Source organism: Ambystoma mexicanum, chromosome 1q (assembly GCF_040938575.1).
Source record: "Ambystoma mexicanum isolate Mex_15411 chromosome 1q, UKY_AmexF1_1, whole genome shotgun sequence".
Taxonomy (NCBI): Eukaryota; Metazoa; Chordata; class Amphibia; order Caudata; family Ambystomatidae; genus Ambystoma; species Ambystoma mexicanum.
The window spans coordinates 117,367,014-117,385,614 of record NC_090922.1 but is presented as its reverse complement, the minus strand read 5'-3'; positions in this window follow the sequence as shown (position 1 = coordinate 117,385,614).

Genomic DNA, 18,601 nt, shown 5'->3' with positions numbered 1-18,601 from the left:
CCTGAAGTTACGGAAGCTCCTCAAGACCTTCCTTTTCGCCTCTTCCTTCTCTCTGCATCTCCCATGCTAACCTTTCCCCACCTTCCTTTTCTCTCGGCCCTCCCTCTGCTATCCCTCCCTACCTCCTGCTGTTACGCTGACTGGCTGCCTGGTGCGCCTCTGAGTCATATAGGACACCCGCCCCGCCCCCAGTCCCCCACCCAGTCCCTAGCACTTGCCTCCAAGCCCTGCTGCGCTGCCAACCCGCCTTCCTTGCACTTCCTGGGCATGTTCCCCTTGGAAGCCCTGCGCACCCTCACACTACAGGCGCATGAGGCTCCTCTGGATATGGATGCCTCAAATGACCTCGACATGAACCACCTAGAAACAGACCTCCACATAGTACCTGGGTACTTCCGAACTGTGTGAATCAACACAACGGGCATGCTATCTTGAATTCTCCCATTTGTCTCCATTGAGCTAACACAGCCCGCTATTTTTCAGATGCCATGTCTCGGGAGGATAGCTCAGGGGCAACGCACTCGTCTTGGAAGCAAGACGATGCGGAGTAACACAGGTTCGAACCCTGGGTCTGCGCTTAGAAACCTCTGGGTATTAAGTGCATTATAAATAAACAAATTATAAATTATAATTACAAAGAGACCATGCAAGTGGGAGTGGAGTATTAATCCCAACAACATTGCATAACACTTATTGGGCCTCATTACAAGTCCGGCGGTACCAGCGGGTTGTTGCTGCCCGACTCGTAAAAGTTACCACCACCTAGCTTCCCGGCGCCAAAAGGACATTACACGTCCCGGTGGACCAGGAGTTAGGTGCCGGTAAAATGTTGTTCCCCAGGGATGGGTACACAGAAGCACCGACAATGGTGTTAACGATGCCGGTGCTTCCGTGACAGGTCTGCCTACCGTGGCCATTGCGCCTGGCAGAGTCAGACCTGCAGGCACGGCGGCTCCAGCAGGCAGACCTGTAATATGCCGGTCTGGACACACCGCTGCCAGTAAGCTTACCGGCACCCTTGCTTCTGGACCGGCTGGGTCAGAATGAGGCCTATTGAAAACATCAGGAATCACAAGTCCAATCTTCTTGAAGCTCATGGCAATCCTGAATATCATCATCTCTGACGTGATCACGAATTCCTCATCAACTATGTATCTTGATTAACTTTTCTGAATAAAATGTAGCAGTAGGTGATCCAACCCTTAGCGTGCCAGAGTTTTCAAAGCCTTAAAGTCTGCCATTTAAGGCAGTAATCAAACAGTAGAATGTCATTCATGTGGCAGAATCATGCTCGAACTGGCCTGACTCAGCAGCTTCAACTAGTGCAGAGCGCTGGTGTTTCCTTATTGAGAGGATCTGCTGATACCCAGTGCATCATGTCCATATGCCATTATCTGCATGTTCTGCCTATCTCTGCTTTCAAGCTGGACATGGTGACCTTTAAAGTCTATTGGATTCTTGGGCGGTGCAATTTGCAAACTCGATGAAGGTGAACCACCGCCAAAAGAACTCATCTGTCGTGAAATGCAACATTGGTTGGAGAGACACTCTCGAACGTGGGACCCAAGTATAGGTGAAATGGTCAATGTGTGCTGTTGGAAGAGCCTTCTGTTAGAAATAATTTCTCCAGAATCGTGTATTGAAGTGTGTATTAAATGCACAGCGCGCTTAAAACCATCTGCTTCCTTTCCCGAAGTCTGATGGCTTGTCACACTCAAAAAGCGATGCGCTTTCGGGGAGTTTCATATTTTCTTCAATTGATGCATAAATAGCACGCGCTAGGCCAGATGCCGCCAAGCAAACGACCAACCCACACAACGTTTTAGCTGTGTGTCTTTAAAGTACCATAGCGAAAGCCAGAGGAGCTTTTTGTAAGCTGATATTACTTTTCAGTCTGCTACTTGCACACTCCCTTTCACGATGGTGGCAAGAACTCTACACTCGGCCTCTTGTTGCTCAACATAGGGACTAATATATTTATCGGCTTGCCGTATACTATTAGTTGTGTGTATTTCCATGCTGCTGTACTTTGAGCACTTATTGCGCGTGCGTGATGTGTACCTTTGGTGTATATTCACTTTTGGAGCCTATTGGCTATGCTAAGTTACATTTTGTAGGCACGTCACAACCAGAATGCACGTGGGTATCTGCCCTGTGAGTGCTTATTATGCATTTCACCTGCAAGAAGCATGCATGTGTGCAAGCATAATCTGAGCATTTCACCTGTGCTCGCATGCTTCGTGAGCACACTCTATGTGCATATTTTGTGTGCTAAGCACATATGCATACTACTTGTGTATTGTGTGCATGAATTGCGTGTACTTGTAATGTTCCAATGTGTATTCTATGTGTGTTGTGTACTTGCCTGCATTATGGCAGCCATTGCCACATCTATTGCATAGCGTCTTCAGTGCACATGCATAATACGGCAGTATTGTAAGTGCCTGTTGTGTTTACATGTGATAGGCATTTGTACACTTAGAGTATGTGTTCTGTGCTTGAGTGCATAACTTACATCATGGTCGTTCATATTGCTTCTTGCTGCCACGTCTGCGTATTACATGTGTGCTGGATGCTGGAGGTCACATGTATTTGCCGCTTAATCCATGCCCATATTCACTGGTGGAACTATCATTGTGTGGGTTTGTGTGTATGGGCCAAGGGGCTGTCTGTGTGTTTCTGTGGATTGTTTGTAGTGTGTGTGTTTGTGTTCGGTGTATTAGGGCTTGTGCATGCATAGTCAATCCATGTATGTTGCCCATAAGTGTTGTCTGTGCGTGTTGTGCTCCCTTTTATTCTGTGTGGATGCGCATGTTTATCCCACCCATGTTGCCTCTGCCCAATATGTTCGGTAATATTTCATGCTGAGTATATATGCATATTTCACATTGTCTGTGAATATGCATATTCCCTACAGATACAATGTGGGTATTGTGTTGGTGGCGTGCAACTGGTTGTATTGTATTCCACAAATGTGTTTTGCGCATGCATGCATTACTAACGCTGCAGCAAGCCATGGCTCGGAGAAAGATAACTCGTTACCATAAACAACAACACCGCAAACCTTGTGCAGCTGCACAACAAAGAAGATAACCTTGCACAACACCTCGAAGGCCCCTTAGACCACTGGGAACCACCCTCCCAAGAGAGACTTAACAGGAGAACCCATGTAAGCCGGTCTCGGAACATGAACATGCACAATGGCCCGCCCGGCCGCATCTTCGTTACATGGCAAACCCGCCTGGTGAAAGTGGGCGGGGCTTAGACTCTGCTTACGATTTTTGGGCAAACACGAGCCCCATGTAGGGAGGATAGGGCCAGTCTGGCCAGTGAGAGTGTTCCTATTTTACATCCCTTCTTAAGGTACATGAAGGGATGTAAATAGGGAACAGGAAGCAGGAAGTGTGGGGTCAAAGGTGGAAGACGACCAAGTGAGATATTGGCTAGGGAGTGTAAGTGGTTCTGCAGTGTGAGTGTGTGTGGTTGTGTGGCAAGTGGGTAGACAAGGTAATGCAAGTAGTGATTGTGAAGCGAATGTTACTGTGTGAAAGCAGTGTGTGTGAGTAGTTGTGGGAGAAGTGGTTTGGAGTCAGGTTTAGTGGTTTGGAGGGAGTAGTAGCAGTTTGATGGGAGGAGTAGTAGTTTGGAGGGAGGAGTAATGGCTTGGAGGAAGTTGTAGTGGATCTATGAGTAGGAGAAGTCGGGGAAAGAAGATTAACATCAAAGGGTTGTGGTAAGACCTAGGAGGAGTGAGAACGTAAGAACATAGAAGGGACAGAAGAGTGGTGGGAGGAGTGAGGTGGAGGGAAATGGAGGGAACAGAATTAAAGGGAGATGTGAAAATGGGCATGGTAGATGAAGCCTGTTTGTAAGGCACCATCCCGAATCCCATTAGATTAATAACACCTGAATAGAGTGGGGACAGTTATTAAGTCCCTGAGGGAGTCCAGATAGCCAGCATTTAAATCATCTCTAGCACAAGCCAGCTTTTAGTCAGTAGGGGTCAGCATTCCGTTGCACTAAACTGAGGTTACGGACGTCTGGGTTAGGGTGAAGGGTCATAACAAAACGAGACAGAGAGGGATTGCCCTCGGTCCCATAGAAAGAATTGAAAACTCTTGAACCATCTTTGCGACTTGGAGTGATTGTGCACTTTGTGACAGCACACAAATCATCCTCATGCGCACGTATTCCTTGTCACTCCAGAGCCACTGCAGAGCCCCGCAACATAGATAGCCGTTTGGATTTTAAAGAGTGAACATCTGAAGTTTGGCTGATCCACTTGTGGAAATAGTAATGGTGTGTACCGGTTCTGCAAAAGGGCCATGGTTGTGCCAAACATTTTAACTTTGAAGTTGAGAGGTTCAAGATGTACATCCAGAAAGGGTTATTTTTTTGGGGTGGTGGTGGTTCTGGAAAACCCACTGCAGACCCGCCCCCCCCCCCCACGCTCAATTTTCATCATTCCTTTTTTACATGAAAAGGTCTATGAAAATTGGGCAAATTTGCATGTGTCCTAATCAGTTACTGATAAGTTGCCAGCCAAAATTCAGATACTTTATTTTGGGCCATATCTTGGTGGCTGGTCATTATCCTGTGATAACGACCGCTTCTTCGGTCTATAAGGTTGTAATATAATGAAGACAGTAGGACATATGTGTGCATTCATACCTACAGATAATCAAATGTAATCACACTGTGTAACACACACATGCATGCACGAACACACAGCCATCTAGAGGGAGCTTCTTGTTCTTTATTCTACAGAATTGTGTCTCCCAAAGCGCTTTACAGAGTGATCGGCACTTTGCGGTACAGTGGCGTGTGGTTAGGATGACCAGACGTCCCAGCTTTGCCAGGACTGTCCTGGTTTTTGGTGCTCTCTCCCCTTTTCTGAAGATTATGTTCGCATTGGAAACTGCAGTGGTCCTGGTTTTTGGTAGTAGGTCTTCAGAGCTGGCAGGCAGGAATGCACAATCTCGCACAGAAGAAATGCTGCATTTTAAATCTTAAGATAGTGGGCCTCATTACGACCCTGCCGGTCCGGAAAGAACGGTGGCGGTAAAACCACTGGCACCGTTGTTCCCGGACTGGCTGATTAAGAGTCCTGCAGGCGGGAGGTGTCACTCCCGCCAGGTCTGACCTGGCGGGATTTACGCCACCCGCCTGCAGGCGCAAATGGAAACACCGGCTCCGTCATAGACGGAACCAGTGTTTCCATTGTCCACATCCCCATGGAGTCCTCCATGGGAATGGGGATTTACAGGATTCCGGGAATCAAGGAGGCGGAATGGTAATACGGGTCCTGTGTTAGCCTTCTGGTTTTTCCAGCACGGTTACCGCTGGACTCGCAATGAGGCCCAGTGTTAGTGTGTGATTAATTAATTATAATATGTGTTTCTTTGAACAGTAACACTTAAACCCCCTTCTCCTCCAAAAGCTACTGAAGTGTAGCACCTTGACAGCCACTTTCAAGAGTTAGTCTTACGTTTATGCTAGTTGCCCTGTGCCGTTTTTTTACTTTTTAAATCTGGTCACCCTACTTGTGGTGCAACACAAAACACCATCAACTAAACAAAACACTTTCAAAGCAAATATTCACATGTTCTTACAAAACATAAAATGATTGTTTTTTTTTTCTTGGGTGCCAATCCCCACCTGTCAGCATCTACAGGTCTTCAAACTTCACAGAATAAGTTGCAGAGAGGTCTCCCACTAACCATTTCTGGTGTGCTACCCCTCGCCTGAACCTCCAATTCCCCGACCCCCCTCGATCCGACAATCCATCATCACCTTTCCGTTCCCCCAGAAAGGAAAGGAAACTCTGAGTTAATGGGCTGCGGTGAGAGGGAGGGAGAGGTGGAGGCCACAACTGCCTTTTCTGACAGACCCGTCCGTGCTGAGTCTATTTGCCGCTGGCGTAGAGCAGACTGTGTATATTTAGTGGTCCCACCGGCGACTAGTTCACTGATAACAAGGTTTCTAGTGCAGAATATTTTCCACATCTCATAAAACATATAGCTGCCGCCGAACCTAATTAATTGTGTCAGCGAGGACACGTCAATTGCGCACATTCCCCGTTCATGTCACCTCTGACCTTGCGCTTTACGATGTTTTCAGAATCCTTTGATGCACTTCCAGCTTTACGACAGGCGAACGGAGGTGACTGGAGTGGTAAGTGTGGAGCTATATTTACACTTCAAAGTGTTGAGGGTCATATGCAGGGAATATTTTCTTTTTTTCGGAGATGGGTTGGCTGCTCTGGTGTTTCCCTGTGGCCGAATGACCCATACCAGTATCGGAGGGCCGCGATTCTTTTTTGCTTCACCATTTTTACACCATACAGTTTTGTGTTTGCTGCTGATATTGTGATGTCTCTTGATATGGGTTTGTGTGTAGCGTATCCCCACGCCAAGCCATGGGTTTGTGTATAGCGTATCCCCACGCCAAGCCATGGGTTTGTGTATAGCGTATCCCCACGCCAAGCCAACTATGTTGTCTTCAATTCTGTTTAGATATTAAAAAAAGGGCATGCTTTTGAACACCGATGCTGATTATACATTTGTTGGTATCTCATGGGGAAATACCACCAAACGGAATTACTTTTACCGCATGCGGTAAGCATGCAGTGACTTGAAGTACCCACTTGATTCTTACTCATGTTCACCCTTTCATTTTCGCGTCCCATAGGACTCCATGGGAAAAAGCCATTTTACCACACGTAGGGTTATCACATGTGGTAATATCACAAGCGATACTGCTTTTGTTTGGAAGTAATTACCTCCACACAAAGGTCGATGTAAAGAAGAGTTTCAGAGATGACACTTGGAAGTTGAGGCCGTTGTAAAACATGTAGTATGTATAAATACCACAGGCTGTACCATTAACCCCAAATTTGTAATCAGGTGCTATGGGGTGTGCACAAGATTCGTGGATTAAGCTCCATTAAGTGCGCCAGGGACAGAGACGGCTTTCTTATGGTCACCTATACTTCCTGTATATCAGGAACGGCCTTAGAGCACTGTTAGCCCCGCCGCCACGCCAGCTTGGGGGAGTCTTTCAAGGTCTCCCCCAAGCTGGAGTGGTGGGACAAGGCATGGCAGGTGCCCCGCTCTCAGGAGTGGGGCGCATTTAATAACAATAGGGTGCTGATGCTTTTTCATCAGCGTCTGTTGAGATATTTGGTACCACCTCTTCCCACCCACCCCGATGACCATGGGTGCGCAGGGGGTGTGGGCATGCCACATTTTTGTTTTGCTGCCCAGGGCTCTGCCGCCGCTAAAGCTGGCTCTGCTGTACATCCACATGAAAATACTTCACTTATTGATTTTGTTCTGCTTCCTCTCTGAAGCTTAGTAAACCTGCTACATGGTGTTGCACCGGTACTCAACTAGGTTACGACGTGAAAAGGAAAGCGTTTCATTTCACTTTATCACAACTTAAAGGACTAATCTTCTGCAGCCTTTGCTGGGGAGAGCAGAGGCCCGCCTTCTCCTCTCTCTGCCACCCGAGGTGCCCATAATGTCTCCTTCAGGGCCCACCCCGCAGAACAACAGGAGAGACAAGCATGCATCCAAGTGGGTTTCACCTAGGGTGACCAGACGTTTCGGTTTTCCCAGGACAGTCCAAGGAAACCGCCCTACGTCCCGGAGTCCCAGGATTTAACATTTTTTAAAAACCCTGTCCAGTGTTTGCAAGGTCGGTGGATACAGTGCCGTTTTTTTTCCAGGACCCGATTTCGAAATTCCGAAATCGGGTCCCAGCGCAACTCTTCCAGTGTTGCCAGGTCGGAAGGAAAAAATAAGCTGAATGCCCTTCCAAAACAAGCCCAAAACAAGCTAACTCCCATCCAAATAAGCGGAAAAAACAAGCGTGCACCTAAAAAGTTGTGGAAAGGTCTCACAAGTAAGAAACATAACACAACAAGAAAAACATACATAGACAGAACACTGACATAGTGTGTTAGAACAACAATATTTTATTGCATGGTGACTAGAAGTCCCAGATTGCAAAATAACATGGCCCTGAAATATTTGTATTTATTGTTTTATATAGCGCCTTAATCCAAGGCACTATATAATATTGTAATATGACCAATTGGAAGCTGAAAAGAAACATGGCCTTCCTGAATACATTCTATCTGAGAAAATGTTGTATATAGATTCCAATAATCCTCTAACCCAGTATTGCAAAAAAAAGTTTTCAAAAAATAAATAAATAAATGATGTTAGTGGATAATGCGTCAGCACTGGGGATATCACCAGGATAATATTGCTGTAGAGTGACGCTTGCTAAACTAAACCAATCCCCTTCTTTACATGTCAGTGTGTCTGTCTGCATGACAAAACTTTTAAAGTGCGCTTTTTTTGCATATGTTTAGGCATTTGGCATTGATGGGCCACCTGGTGGGCAAGTAACGATCCCATCAGTGCCAAACACTTAAGCATATGCAAAATACAGGGCGCACCCAAGAGCAAGACAAAGCAGCAATTGCCGTCACTTGCTGCCAGCAGCCCAGTGCAGGACGCTCTGTGCGACGTGTAATGGGCTTAACAGCAATATAAACAAGCCCAATTACACGCACATAGACGGTCCAACAAGCGGACAAAAACCGCGACAAGCAACCTCCAAATATTATAAGTGACTTTGGGCAAAAACAAGCCCAAAGTCGCTTATAAGTCGCTATAATAAGCAGACCTGGCAACACTGAGAGTTACTCTTCCTGCGCGAATGTGGCCGTGAAATGCTTTTCAAGCCCCGATTTCTTCCCCCTTCCTCTCCCTGGCGCTCTCCTCCTATGAGAGGAGTGTGCCCGTTAGCACACCTCCTCCCCACCCCCCCAAAAGGACAGCGACATAGAAGTAGGACTAGAGTTTTATTTGTATTTACGATAGTCCTACTTCGATGTCTATGGCCTGTCCGGGTTATTTCTTTTTTTATCTGGTCATCCTAGTTTCACCTGTTACCACTGGTGTCCTCTGATGGAGCAGGGATGGATGTGAAAAGTCTGGAACATTGTTTTGTAAGATCTTTCTTTGTTCTTGGCAGTGCTTATCTTATGTTTAAGTAATTGGAGTTGCGATGGAACGTTTTCGACTGAAAACATGCACACAGCCGCAGTTACCTACCGAATTTCTTATTAGGCGATAAAAGCGAGTAGTAATAAAACTCCCCTTCTAAAGCTTACTTTACAGCTACATCTTCTAGCTTGATACACAAAAAAAGAAAGTCTCATTCAAACTTTAACACAATGCATAACAACAAACAGGAAGTTTGTGTGAAAGGATCTCAGATACACTGCTTTACCAAAATGTGTGCTCCTTGGCACATCATTTAATCTCAATGGGCATTGCCTGCAAACAACAGGGTGTTGCCTAAAAGGGACTTGTGGCCAAGGTGAAGCACCAATCCGTCCGATGCTGAAAGCCCTGCGGCAGAGGGTACTTGGTGAGTACTTGCACTTTTGTTTTTGTTATGTTACTGGGGTTTAAACCGTGCACTGCTGTCATTTGCACGGTGCCCAGGTGCTACAGGTGGCAGTGCGAAAAAGAACGTGGTCGGTTAGTGAGGAGACAGGGCGAATAAAAGATAGCTTTGCTATTGTGTTGGTGCACCACAAGCAACCAGGCTCTGCTTCTGGATCTCTTGCTAAGTGCTCGCTGTTGAGGACATAGAGGCCTTTGGAACCAGAAGTGAGCCTCGTGTGCGTGGAAGATGACTTGTGTAGAATCACTCCCTCGATGAAACAGAGGTGTTTTTGACCAATTACCTGAAAAACTTGGCTGGTGCAAGGACTTTACCATCTTGAGACAATCTGGCACTTTGTCCGAAGGCCGCGAGGCAATCCTTACTGCAAGTTTAGCAAATTTGGTGGCCCGCTGATGGAGAGAGCATAAGAAGTCGCGCAGTCCTCAATTTTCTCAAAGGCAGCACAACTGAAAGCTGGTAGGTGGACTGGCCTGAAGAATTTGTAAGGCATGCATGCTAGACGGGGGGATTTCGAGAAAGAGTAAAGTGTAGGGTGGTCTGAGATTTGGAAATGAACTGGGCGTGGTGCACATTATTAGCCAACAGAGGGAATGGAGTATTTGCCTGCTAGCAGTTGGCAGAATCGTAGTAGAACATTATTTTTTAAGGTCCAGCATCATTTAACATGCTTTGCAAAATCAAATCTTTCTGGAGATGTTACCCAGCCTCTCTGCATTGCAACACTAAGTTCAACACCACCTAGTTACAGTCCTTGCCTTCATTGAGGAAACACCCCTTTTAGATGGCTTCCGGTTGTCTTCCGGCCTGGGGTCATGGTAATGGATGACCTCAGCGGAGTGGTGGGTGGTGATGAGCCCCAATCCCATCCTCTCTTAGACCCCTAAATACAGTTGAGCATCTTACTCTCCCGGCACGACTTATAGGTCTGAGGGTCAGAAACCAGCGCAGGGCCTGCCTGATTTTCTTTTTGACAGGGCAAACATAACCAGTTGCCCTCCTGCTTGGGAATTGGTGGCCACAAATATCACCGGCAGCGCTCTGCAGGACTCATCACAGAGTCCCATTTCCTCGGTCGCTGAGCCTTTGGGCACTGGCATTGCATCCCTTTGGAAATATGGTTACCCGCCCATCCGCTACACTTTAAGCTCCAGAACTAACACACACCACTTTCCTCGATCAAGTATCCTCACTTGCTCTTTTAGGACCCTGAATTTCTCTTCCTTTCATCTTTCTGTGCTAGCACTACCTTTGAGGTCGGGCACATTGCCCCAGCGCAAAGGTACCGGTTGAAGGTGAAAGGTCCCAAACAAAATCTTGACCATATTATATCATACCATAGCATGGTGTGTTCTATCAAAATAGGGAACCCTATTTCCCCATAAAATACATTTGAAATGTTAACTCTACCCATTTAGATGGGTATTAAGTTCTATCTAACTTCAACGTGTATTGTTACCCAAAGCAAAACTAAGGGGTCTAAGTTCTTTCCATACAGAAGGTGCGAGGGAAGGAAGGACTATGAAGGGGAGAAGTCAGATTCAGTGTAATGCCGCTCTCCAGAAAGCAATCTCCAATTTCCACCTTCTTCATCCCTGTCCTGAGTAAATTAGAGACAGAAAAGTCAAGGCAACCTTCAATGGACTCACCATATGTTTAGGCCATAGCGTGAGTGACTAGAGAACTTTGCAAACAATTGTCAATTAATGGAATCAAAATGTAAATCAAAAACCATATAATTTGGCTACTGAGTGGGCTATATGCGCTCTGAGCACACCAAGGCATTTGTCACCCACATCCAATATAGGTCCTGGTATGGGAGGGAGCCTGTGAAACAGGTTACAGGTGTCTAGTTGCAGCATTCATCAGGAGGCTGCCACAGCAGGGCTTCGTAATTCTGAGAGATCATCTTTGCTTGGAACCCAGAAGCTCCTTTCCTGACAATATATATATATATATATATATATATATATATATATATATATATATATATATATATATATATATATATATATATATTCTGATTTGATGGTGAACTGAATTCTCTTATTGAGGTCAGCTGTGGCCTGTTTCTTTCCTCTGTGTGGCAGACCAGCATTCACAAACAAAGATGAAGAGGAACGGGTTGCTACTGATCTGCCATACGAACTTGTCATCAAGGATTTGAAGGAGGCATTGCTCCTTTTCAGAAAGGTTACAAAAAAACAAAACACTGGGACTACAAGGTCTTGATGCAGTTAAATGGTGGTGAGGCTTTTGGGGAGATATCTGGGAAAGCCGGAACTTCTACCCTGTTAGGCGCAATCCTATATAAAAGGTGTCATGATCTCCAAAGCGTGCAGTCAAACTAATATGTTAGTGGACATAGTAGGCAAACGAAACAATGCGTCTTCAGTGTTGCAAACCTCCAATTAACATCCTGCCATGAGAGGTAAGATTCAGTAACCTGGATCAGGTGACAGCAGCTGATGAAATAGAAAATCCCCCCGAAGTCCCTGCCTTCCTCTGCCTATGATCAAGAACAGAGAAATACAGAAGCCCTCTGGAGTAGAAAACCCTGATGGCTGGAGTTGAGAGCGATGTCTCTTCGGGGTCCCTCTAGGTGTTGGTTGTGGCGACTGGAGACCCTTCAGTGGCGAGCTGGATTGGTAAGTCTATCAGATAAGAGAAGAGAGAGGTGTGTGAGTGCCAAAAAGGAGTCTGGAGCAACAGACGGTAAGAAAGGGATACACGTTTCAAGGTGTGGCTCTGTGATGTTATGAAGCAAGGTGTGTGTGTTTCTGTAGATAGGAAACAGACCGTTAGACTTATGCGCTGGTCAGCGGGAGTATGGCAAAGAAGAATAAGGGTCGGGTATGGACAGGGCTCAAGTCGAGGGTACACGCGGGGGACAGAGTCCCCCCACTTTATTCAGAGGGTGGACTCAGTCCCCCCAGCTAAAATGATGAACATTGAATTTCCTCTTTGAATTTATGAATTAAAGCCAGCCTTGGGGATCGAACCACAGTCTTCAGGAATGCAGGCCAGACACTTCACCACTACACTATATAATTAAATGACAAATAATAAACAACTAAAAGATGAAATGTCCCATTTCGGTACTGCAAGTCCCAGGAAAAACATTTGTATTGGTTGTTGGAGTTTAAAAAATGACACAACTTTTAAAGTTTTCAAAAACATTATTAGAAGAAAATATCCGCTCTTGGTTTTGTCTGTGTGTTGATTTTATGAAAGGCAAATGCAATTTGTCTCCTGTTCAATTTGGGTGGTTATGCAAAGCCAATTTAATGAAATGTGCAAATTTCACCTTCATATGCTAATTTCTGGCGACATCACATCCCATTGCGTTTGTTGATGAGTCCCCCCACTTTAATTTTTAGGACTTGACCCCTGGTATGGACCTGTATGTAGCTGATGGATGGCTTCCGTGAGTCTTGGCGTTCAGGGAAGCCCGGATATAGGAGCTGTCTTGGAACAAAAGTGCTTCCGTGAAGGTAAAGTGCCTGACTGCAAGACACAACGAGTAAGTAAACTGTACCCGGAAGAGGGAGAGCAGAGGAAAAAGTTGCGTGCGTTTCCTACCGTGGCGTGCGAGGAGGGGCACGAAGCAGCTTCTCAGATCGGGAGAATAGGGGCGAGAGATTCAAACAGCGTAATGTCGTCGCACAGCGGGATACAAGATGCAGAAGGATTTGTAAATGCCGTCACTGTCTGGTTGCTAGATAGTGCAGGCAGACCTGAGAAAAACAGGAATTAGGAAAAGCTTGACAAGAAATGAAGGCAATGTAAATCCCTAGGATACCAACTTACGGAGTGCCAATGCTTAGAGTAGCGATGCACTGGACTGCAGTCGCAGTCTGCTGAAATTCAAGTCCAGGAGGCGTTGGGGGCAGAGTCAGCCTGTCTGCTAGCATGCAGGCAAATGTCCTGGGCGAGTGGAGACCAGGAGGGCCATCTTGGTAGGGACAAGTAAAGTCGCAAAACGGGTGTAACCCTGGCTTAACCAGGACAAGTGCCTATAGGGAGATATGACACACCCTGAAACATCTTGATGGGGCACATCTGGATAACCTGCGAGACCCAAGGCAGATCTCCTGTCGAACTGGAGAACGCTGAACAGGAGGAGCGTGCAGACCAAATCCATGCAGAAGATATGCCACACACGTATCCACTGAAGATAAGCCATCAAAAGATCTGACAAAGGGCACCTGATCCGCGATGAGGTCCTATTTGAAAAGAAAACACTTTGAGAAATGAGTGAGGAAAATGGCACCAACATGGAAAGGTCACCTGTATGACCAGAATGTGATTCACATGAGCCTTGAAAATCCTCATCCGTGAAGCCTTATCCATTCAATCCTCAGGGGGAGAATGAGAGCCACAAGGGAGTGTCCATGAGAAGAGTTGCTTGACCCATTGAGGGAGGCTGTATTTGATTAACCTGCAGTGCACTCATTGCAAGTAAGACTAGCAAAGGGATTCACAACCTCTTCTTCCAGCATGATATGAGCAAGATCACTGAAGCCTTTGCCTTCCAGCTCTGGACCAACACCATCATGATCAAAGTAACTGGAATACAAGCAAACAGTAGATACTTAGGCCTAGCCAGTAAGACAACAACCCACCCTAAAATGAGTGACTGGAGATGCAAGGGCACAAGTGCTGTAGAAGCAAATCCTAATCTGATGCAAACGCGTACATCCGCAGAGAACTGCACCTATGTAAAATTGGATGGAAAATATGAAATGACACAGAGGACAGGAACAACTGACTCAAGCGATATGCTTGAACATTTCACTTTCCATAATGCATGATACAGAGAGAGGCAAGAGCGAGAATACAAATAATATGACCATTTCCACTTTTAGATCTCACAGGAAACAGGGCCAGGCCCAACACTGACGATGTAGGTCTTGGTTCTTTATCTGCATGGGCCCAGATGTCCTGCCCATCCTACAAAGAGAGCAAAGACTGAGAGATCTTCCGTGATGACTGACAGTTCATTCAATTTGATGACCAGACTTTTTGAGTGATGTTTTGGGTCAAGGTCCTGCCCAATCCTCAGATATATGCACTGTTACTGATCACTCATTGGAGTTCAGGAGATGGAAGGAACTTGTGCAGCTGGACTGGAAGGGACCAACCATGGCTGGATAGCCCGAAGACCTTTAAGCGATCATAATATACTATTCAAAGTCCACCAAACAAGAGTCAGCATGCTACAATCTGTGTCACCAGAGTGTTTCATTGCAAACCAACAACGAAGCTAAACCCACCAAGGAATCTGTGTGCTTGAACAGTGATTTTGTGGAGAATGGGCGACAGGTTCTCCTTTAAAACTCCTGGTGCAGATGCGAAGCCAAAACTCATTACATCGATATGCGGGCATTTGTCTTGAATCGTGCTCCTGGTCTATGGCCTTTGGTTTGTATGGACTGGAATGTGGCGCTAAGTATCCCTCATCTTTATCGAAATTCCGCCAGCTAGAACTGCAGAAATGAGAACAACCTTGTTTGCCTGCTTGATGTCCAGGACTAGAGGGACATCTCTTCTGGGGTTAAAGACAAGAAAGATAATCAGGTCAACTCAAAAGCCTTCTTTTGCCAAGGCAACTGGACAAATGACCTTTTAGGAAGCAGTGACTGGTCTCCTTTAATCAAAGCCCTGCATTTGGTACTGTCACAAGGAGCATCTGGCAACTTGGCATCTTGGTGTATGGAGAAGAAAGAAAAGGTGTTTGCCATGGTTTTCCCTGATCAACTTTCTGATCTAATGATGGCATATTGTCACCACGCGGGCAGCGCAACCCTTCACAGGCAGACTGAAAAATGCAATCAGAGCTTGGTCATTATTGTGCATGCGGTGGTGTATGCGGATGACACAGACGAAGCAACCGCTACACAAATGCCACCCACCCTGACTCTTGATTTAACTCGATGAGACCTAGGTGAGCCTATGGCTAGGTGAAATTATCAGAGCCTTATAGTGCGAGAGGCAGCAAACCATTTAACTCTGTGGAAGGGCAACACACACTTGGCGTCTTCTGGAGCCTTCCTGAGGAAGTCAACAAGCCTTTCTCCAAACAACTGGGATGCCAAGAAGGGAAAGCATAGAAAGGTGTACATCATCTGCATTTGCTCAGCCTTTAACAATCTCAACACATATGACATAGGACTGCAATGCAATCCGCCCAAACGGAAGCTGAAGCCATGCGTAATATGTTGGCGCATGGGTAAGAAGAGAGAGGTCAGTTGTTGTGAGACCGGAGGTTACATACTGCCCTTCTGGTGTGAAGCCCTAAGTGTGTTTGATTTTCCCTGACTTGGGTTACCCAGCTTTCTCCTGGAGAGCCCTCGCTGAACGCTTCTCCAGTGACTTTGCGTTGCTTGCTCTCTGGATCTCTGGACTGGGACCTGCTTATTTGCTTTTCTGGACGTCTTTTTGAATCACGATTTTGTTTTGGCCATTGCCAGGTTTCTGGATTGGAACTCTGCTTGCCTGATATACTGAACTCATTTGGATACCGATTTCGATTAGGCTTCAGTGGATGGACTCTTGGAGTGGACTACTTTATTCTCCCTGTATTTTGTGGTGTTCCCCTGGATATATCGACTGCCATGGGAACCTGATTTTGTTCTGCATTTCGGAAAAGGCATTTTTGTCATCCGCTCCCAGCCCTTTTCCTCTGCCTTGTTTTCCCGGGGCGCCTGAGGAGTGGCATATGTTTCCTACTCTTTTCATCCATTAACCAGGTGTCTACTAAGATGTGTTTTGAACCCTGCACTGAAAGGTTGGGAGGGAAGTCTTACCCTCCTTATTGGTCATCAGGGGCTCGTGTGACAGCTGCACCTACCGAAAACCAGAATTGCTGTTCCTGTCCTCTCATCTTGCAAGGATTGGAGTATTGTGAATCAGCAGACGGGAAAGGCAAATGATACCCCAACCACGTGGTCCCAGAGGGATTGCGTTCCGAAGCTACTAAAGGGATCCCAAAGGGAATCTTTAACAGCTGGTACTAACCTTAGCACTGGGTGCCACTCAGCATTAGGAGCAGTATCCTATTCAGCCAATCAGAATTGGTTTGTCTCTTCTGTTGGTTTCTTTGAGAGGCTGTTAGAGACATTTTTGAACTAACTGCACTACTTACCTCTAAATAGCACCATCCATTTTGGATACCTTTTACAAGAGATTAAGATACGTTCATCCTAATCTGTGTGGTTCCCTGTGTTCCTGTTTTAGGAGTAGAGCTTGACTGCTCGACCACTGCTAGCATTAGGTGAGGGAAGGAAGGAAAGCTTAAGGAAGATGTTTGCCTGTATTTGAGTGGGAACTCCCAGACCCTGAACTAATGACTCTGAGCATCCTCCCCACTCAGTAGTAGGTCATCGCCCAGGGAAGTAATGGCTGCTTGGTTTTTTGGTGAGAGTGATCCCTCCTTCTGTGTCTACCGTGAGAGGCACTTCACTGGTATCTCCTCACGCTACTTCTCCTGTCCTCCTGGATCAGGTAATAACAGTTCCCGCCTCCATTCGTCAGTCAGAGTCAGACTGAACCTGTGCCACTTAAATATGCCCGCTGAGGAGACGAGGAATCGCATCCCTCCCATGCTGTAACTGTGGCCCTTCTCGTCCGAAAAACATCTACCCAACATTCTCCTGTCCTCCCGGATAAGGTAATAACAGTGCCCGCCTCCATTCGTCAGTCAGAGTCAGACTGAACCTGTGCCACTTAAATATGCCCGCTGAGGAGACGAGGATTCGCATCCCTCCCATGCTGTAACTGTGGCCCTTCTCGTCCGAAAAACATCTACCCAACATGACTGTTCCCATCTACACAAAAGTAGATATACCTGTTAGCATCTACCCCAGAAGCTGGCAATGCTCATGACTGCGTCTTTCTGCATGAGCAGAACAGGATGGATCATTCAAATGAAGGCAGCCTCAAGGTCTAATTTCCCAATACCTGGAAGATAGGGCAGCTCACGCCCCTACGGCACCGATCTGCTGTTGCGTACTCAGGAGCAGTATTCGGGCAGGTGCTGATCTATCCATCACACATCAATAGACAGAGCACAGAGTCCAGTGACTAACGGGTGTTGGAGTAAGGTGAACCCGTGTGGGCCCTTTAAGACGAGGTAACAGTTTCTGAGATGGATGGGGATGCAAATCTTACTCATACATCAATAATCAGACCGAGTCAGGAAGTTGGCAAACATTGTCTGTTTTAATAACAAGTCTTTAAAACAGGGAGTACAACAGACATCAACGGATGTCGCACAGCTCTCTCAACGAGTTCTCAAGAACATTTCATAAAAAACACCATTTTATACTAAAAATATATGATAGGCTTAATAGGAGCTTCTACATATTATTTCTAAAGGGTTTGGGGTTGTGATTGGGTCTCTAAAGTCAGGTGGACAACTAAGCCCACCCCAAGTGCAAGTCATCTTCCGTGTTAGACTAATACACATTATATATTTTGTTTTTATTTTTTTTATTTTATTAAATCTCTTTATTAGTATATCATTAAATTAAATCACAGAAGAATCAAATACAGAAAGGAATAGTGAACCAGAGAACCCAAATCAAAATTATTCAATTAAAGAACATATCAATAAAAAAACAGCATAATCAAATGATCCCTCTGACATACTAAGAACATTTTCATTTTTGTAAACAATAAAAGAGCAAAATACAACAGTTAATAAAAACATTTAACATAGAACATACACACAAACAACCAACAACACACAGACACCAAACCAAATCCCCCAAAAAGTATAATAGTGAGAAAAAAAACAAAAAAAAACCTTATCTTTCCCCTCTTCTTTTCCCCTTCCCTATCTCTTTTCCTTTCCTCTTCCTTTTCCCACTACACCATTTCTACCCACTCCTCATAGTAATCCACAGCCTATATAGTCAACCATACAAGGCATTGAATGGACCCCAAAACAGATTGTACACCTCTTCCTTGTCTTTCACTCTAAATGAGAACTTTTCAAAATTCGATAAGGTGCGCAAATCAACTAACCAATCTTCAACTTCTTCCTAGTTTTCCAAACTCGAAGGATTAGTCTTATGGCCACCTATAAAGCCTTATTTATCCAACCACTATA